The sequence below is a fragment of the Pteropus medius genome, unplaced genomic scaffold (genome assembly GCF_902729225.1).
Source record: "Pteropus medius unplaced genomic scaffold, Ma_sr-lr_union100, whole genome shotgun sequence".
Lineage (NCBI taxonomy): Eukaryota > Metazoa > Chordata > Mammalia > Chiroptera > Pteropodidae > Pteropus > Pteropus medius.
Window position 1 is genome coordinate 972954 of NW_024345479.1, and position 6427 is coordinate 979380.

Genomic DNA, 6427 nt, shown 5'->3' on the forward strand with positions numbered 1-6427 from the left:
TCATGAGGACACTTGGGATCAGCTGGATCCCAAGTGTCCTCATGACCACCTTGTGTGTGGGAAAGATGTGGAGAGAAGGAGGTCGGGGAGAAAAGCGTGTTTGTGGAGGCGGAGTGCATTTAATTCAGGACACACTTGTAGGGCTCCAACTTGGACCCTTAGGAGAATAGGAGGGGCGAAGAGATGACTTTCAGGGACACCAGGCCTTACTCATCTTTCCAGTGGGCCACCTCCTTGCTAGCCTCTCAGCCTCCAGCCCTGCCCTGCCCTGCCCCTGTGTGGCCTGAATGTATATTTGTTGGATTTCTCCTGTGGTCTATGGCTTGGGGTCCAGGCCCCTCTGTGGTCTGCGGTGGGCCCACCCCAGCCCCTGACCGCCTCCCTTTGTCTCCTCAGCCAGCGTCCTCCATGCTGTCTCTTGCCTCATGATCTTTGTCCATGCTGTTCCTTCTGCCTGGAATGCCCTCACCTGCTCACCCATTGGGATCCAGCTCAGCCCTCACTCCAGGAACACCCCCTCCATAACCTTCCTCCCTGCTCCCAACCAGGCTGAGATACTGCCCGTTCTCTGCTCCATGATGCCCTGTGCATACCTGTCATTTCTCATCACATTGGCGTTACTGTTGGCTTATGTGATGGTCCCCCACCCACATCAACAAATTCTCCTTCCTGAGGATGGCTAGTTATAACACACTTGCCAAGGCTAGTTTTAACACACTTGCCACACTTGCCATGTTCTTTGTATGGGTGGCCGGGCCCATTGCCTCATTCCTACACCTGCCTGGAGCTCAGGCAGTGGAGGGAGGCCAAGCCTTGTCAACAAGGCCATCTCCCTTGTTAGGGAGGCCTCATGGCACTGCACGGATGCCCTGCTGGGGGCGGGGCTGGGAACCCATTTAGGAGGCAGCCGTAAGGTACAGGCAGGAGGTGATGAGATGCTGAACTGAGCTCCGCTGAGGGGAAGGAATGTTGGAAGGGAGGGGACAGAACAGTTTTCAGAGATCTTCCTCTATATTCTGTATTCAGGGCCTGTCTTAGTCTACTCAGGCTGCTATAACGAATTATGATAGACTGGTGGCTTAAATGACAGACATTTCTCACAGTTCCAGAGGCTGGAAGTTCAAGATCAAGGTGCCAGCAGATTCGGTGGTGAGAGCCCACTTCTTGGCTTGTAGACGGCCACCTTCTGGCTGTGCTCTGAGAGTGAGGTCTCACTCCCTTTTATAAGGCACTAATCCCATCGTGAGGGTCCCACCCTCATGACCTCATCTAAACCTAACTACATCCCAAGGGCCCCCCACCTCCAAATACCATCACATTGGAGGCTAGGACTTCAACATATGAATTTAGTGGGGACATAGATATTCAGCCCATGACAGGATCCTGACAGGAAACACTCAACTCGGGTAATTTGAGAATTTAGTAGAAACAGCAGGTATAGGAAACAGTAAAGGAGAGGGCCGTCCCCTGGGCTAATTGGGGGCCTTGGGCAGGAAGGGAGAGAGTGCTTCCTGGGGACAGGAGCCTGATGGGGGTGGGGGTTGGTCACTTCCTCCCTCAGGAAGGCTGTGACCTCACTTCCACCAGAGCTCCCTGTTGGCCAAACGCAAGAAGAAACCAGAGAACCCATCGATATGGTCCATTCATGTCTCCTGCTATCCAGAGCAGAGGGAAGATCTGGAGAGGCCAGTGAGAGATGCTCAGCTCCCAGCCCCCACAGCTAATCTTTTCTAAAAGAGGACTCAAGGCAGCTGACAAAAAAGGATCGCTCTCTCAAATCTCATAACAAGCAATGAGGCTACGAGAAAAGAAGGCAGCAAAGCACCCATGTTAAGGGTTAATACTAGACATAACAGCTTCATATATTAAGTACTGAGCTTCCTAGCAGCCTGGCCCGAAAGGAAAACTTGAAGCAAATTTATCTCAATGGATTGAGTTGGATGCTTCTTCAGTTTTCATGTAGGAGTTGTCTGAGTCCCACAACCTTGAGAAAGTCAATTCACTTATCTGAACCTCAGTTTCCTCATCTGTAAAATGTGGATAATACCTGTTCCGTCTACTGAACATGAGGATGAAATGAGAAAGCGCAGGGATTCCAGGCAGGAAGAAGGGGAAAGGGTGAGAGGCTTTTTCCCAGAGAGGCTTTGCCTTTCTGTTTTCTATAAGGGACACCCATCCCGGGGACATATCTGGACATTGGCTGGAAACTGTCACATGACCCGCTGTATGGGAAGCTGAGAAACAGAATGTTTTAGCTGCACACGTTGCTCCCTTGATAAAAATCGGGGTCTTATAGTAAAGCAAAAGGGGATGTAGGAGACATGGATAAGACACCGGTATTGTCTGTGGCAGCTGGGAATGAGGCCTGATGGACCTTGTCCTTTTAGGAAGGCTCTGTGTGGGAGGCAGCAGAGGAGCTGAGTACCTGGGTTTCAGCACAAGAGCTGGTGGAGTAGCAGGCCCGAAGGGGAAACGCGGGCTCAGATGAGGTGGGCTGCCTGACTGAGCAGCCACGTCCAGAAAACCTGGCCCTGTGCATCCAGGGGCAGGTCTCTGCCTTCCACCTGCACAGCCACCCTCTCTACCCTGGAATCGACAATATCGACGGAGACAGACACTGACCTATCATAATGGCAGGTGCCATGCTGATGGCAAGGGAGGGATAGTCTCTCGATGGCAGAACCAAGGCCCCCAGAAATGCTGACAAACCAGGATGAGGGGCAGAATCCAATACGGTGGGATTTCAATAACAAGTTATTAAAATAAGTCTTAAAAATAAGTTATCATCTGTGAACCTAAAACCACTCTTAAAAAGTCTGTCGATTAAAAAAAATAAGTTATTAAAAATAATAAGTTTTTAAAGGCTTACACTAAAAAATTTAAAAACACATCCCTGCTCTTTATTCTCCACCCCCTGAGGGAAGCGGGTGAGAATCTTTTTCCTTTGGGCTCCCCCAGAGCTATCTGGTTCTGGTCTTGAAGGGTGACCCTTGTGGCCACTTGCTGAGCCCCTGCTGCATAATGAACTAAAGGCTTCCCTTTCCTCACTTCCTGGCCACAGAGTCTCCACTAAGCAGGACCTGGATTCATTCCTTCCATTTTACAGATGAGGAGCACTGAGGTTCAGAAAGATCTTATTCTCTGCAAAGGTTCCCCATGACATCCCTTGCTGAGGGGGCACTGAGGGCTCAGGGCAGGAGTGGACACTGCCTCCCCCTTTGAAGGAAATCTGCAGAGGTCCATCTCGCCCCCATGTGCACCATGACAGCCCGCCAACAGGACTAAGGAGTCCACGCACCTTTCTGGAGCCCCCTCCACATGCAAGGCATTCAGATGGTGTGACCACAAGCACACGTAGAGCCTGCGTGTGACCTCTTTGCGCAGGAAAAGTTAAATAACTCCCCAAGAGTTAGACACCCAGCCCTGCTGTAGTCCAATGGTTGCAATGTGGTTGGAGAAGACAGAATGCTCTGGGATTCCTGGACAAGGCTTTCCGGGAGAGCTGGGTCTTGAGAAATAGCCTGGGGTCAGTGTGGAGCAGGGCCTGTCCACTGGCCGGCTCTACCCATTGGCTAAGTTATTTATCAAGGATTTATTGAGCACTCAAGAGTGGCCACCTGTGCCAGGGTCTGGGATGTGGAAATGGAGACCCTCAGCCCCTGCCCAGGGCTGGCATGTCCCGTGGGGCTCACAGGAGGGGAAATCAGTGTTCATGGCCCAAGTCAAAGGAAGACCCAAGACTCTCAGAGCATAGGGGAAAGGAAGAAAAAAAGTCTACCAATGAAGAGTGTAAGAAGGACCAGCTGGCCAAACGTGGCACAGCAAGGGCTGAGAGGAAACCGTGATAGGACCCCATCTGCACTGGGACTCAGCCACTATTTCACACAGGACATGACTTAGCTTCAGGAATAGACTTATTTTTGTCAGGGAGTCCAGATATATGGGAAAAACTCAGGATTTATTATCATCATTATCATTATCATTATCATTATTATCATTCTTATTATTTTTAATGACGACAGCGCCTAGTATTCCTAGGCGGTCTCTCATCCAAGTACTATCCAGGCCCGACCCTGCTTAGCTTCTGAGATCAGATGAGATCGAGCACGTTCAGGGTGGCATGGCCGTAGACAGGCTCTACTATTTTGAAGACCAGAACCAGTCAGGGTGTCCCTGTTATTTTTGGTTTATGTTAGGGTACACAGAGTTTCACTCTGACTGCCAGTCATGACAGGCTCAGAGATATTGGCAGCAGGCCCAGGGGCCACTCTTGCTCCTGCTCCAGTGTGTTGAGGGCTGGGAGAGAGGGAAGCACAGTGGGGAGCAGGGGTCCGGATCCAGCCAGGTTACATCAGGGAAGGCTCCCCAGAGGAGGTGGCGCCTGAGCTGAAGCTTGAAGAAGGAAGAGTGGGCATAGTGTCTGCAAAGTCACAGGCATTTGTCCCTCCTTCACCTCCAGCTTCTCCAGAGGCATTGGGGTGAAAGGCTGCAGGTGAGGTGGGCCTGTTCCTGAGAGGGCTGATGGGGGTGTCTGGACCAGGTTTTCAAGCTGTCAGGGTACAGGGGCGTGTGTGCCGGGGAGAGCTGAGGCTCTGCCTGACCTTATACAGTTAGTGTGGACACCCAGTGTGGACACTTGGTCCCACCCACACCCAGTGGCTCCCCTGAACCTCCTTCTTCTGCCTGAGTTGCAGGGCTCAGTGGGGTGGGCATCATAGGGGCTATTTGGGATTCTGGCTTCCTGAGGGGTGGACGCCTCTGCTGCTAAAAGAGAGAAGAGGAAGTAGACAAGTGAAACCCCAGACAAGAATCCAAGGCTATCCGGAGGAAGGTGTCTTTGGGACCCAGCCCCCTTTCATGGGGTCTCTAAGTCAAGATCAGCAAAAGCATTGTTTATTTATTTACTTATTTACATACTTACTGGGAGGCATTAAAATGAGAAGAGAAATCCATTTATCAACACGGAAAGACTGACACACAAAAAAACAAAACAAAACAAAATTTAACATATATGTTAGTGGTTATTCTGTGTGGCCACAGAATTACAGGTGATTTATAACCTTTTGTTTACCTACATTTAAAGAATATTGTCACGAGCAAATGTTTAAACACATCTATAAGGACTCTCTACTGGAAAGTGTGGGAACATACAAAAAAGCAGTGAGGAGATCAAAGACATTCCTCTGCACCTATCGCCCAGTTCGATGCTCATTAAGATACTCATTAACCGTCTGCCCTCCTTGTTCTGTCTGCCACCTTCCTTTTGTTAAGTCGTGTTAAGAAAAATCAGACCTCTTGCCATGTCACCCATAAATGCTTGAGTACATTTGTTTCTCTAACCCAGAGGTCTTTAACCATTTTTGTGCTATAGGCACCTTTGGAAGTCTGGGGAGGTCTATGGGCCCCTTTTTAAAATAATGTTTTTAAATGCCTGAGATAAAACATATACGACAGTAAAAAAAACAAACAAACCCTATCATATATATAATATAAACCTATTACGTCACTGAAATATAGTGATCGAGGCATTTTAAAATGTGTGATATGGTAATATATGAGTGTCCTTGTTAATACATTACGTTATAAAGTCTAGCAGCGGGCCTATAACTACTGTTATACGGAAGGAAGTCCGATGAGCATAGCCAGCCCCAGGGTCGGGGAGGGTGCAGATTCCCAAGCCCCCTCCCTGATCTGGGAGGAAGGAGTGTGGGGCAGTGGACAGCACATGGGCTCTTGGTAAGACAAACTCTGTGATTCTATCTCCCTGATACTTCCTGGCTGTGTGGTCTTGAAAAAGTCACTCGACCTCTCTGGGTCTGTTTCTCATCTGTAAAATCCTTGCAATGATAATAAAACAAAACATATACAAAGCATGGACCTAGTCAGGGCTCAGTGAATGTGTGTTTCTCCCTCCCTCCCTGCACTCCAACTTCATAAATTACCCCGGGATGGTCTCAGAGCCTGGATAAAGGAACTACTGACTCTGGGGACTGAAGCCAGGGAGTCAGTCCTCTTCCTGAGCCTGGAGGTAGCTCAGAATGCCCAAGGGCCAAAGAATATCATCCCAGGCTCACTATCATTTCCTGTCCCACAGCTGGGCAGGGCTGATTGCCCTGCCCTCCCTCACAGTGGATGCCGTGGGTCCCCTTGCTCCACACCCAGCAGCTTCCCATGGAGCCGGGAGAAAGAGGAGGGCTCCCCCGAAGCCTGCAGGAGAAAAGCAGGAGTGGGGGTGGGGACGGGGAGTCTCACCTGGCTCCCGTCCAGGGTACCCCCCTTCTGTCCTACTTTGCATTTTGATGCAGAAAATAGTACTGGTGCTTGGCCCTGCCCGGATCGCTGGCACTGACCCTCAGGGGCTCTTGCCGTGGGGTATCCTGTCCCAGGTAACTTTTTCCAAGATCAGACTTGTGGGGGTTTGGGGCTG

General features: G+C 50.2%; 1 pseudogene; it reads right to left on the reverse strand.

Annotated features, from left to right (window-relative positions):
* Window positions 1-4013: 4013 nt before the first annotated feature.
* On the reverse strand, window positions 4014-4132 carry LOC120611354 (uncharacterized; annotated as a pseudogene).
* Between the last annotated feature and the right edge of the window lie 2295 nt (window positions 4133-6427).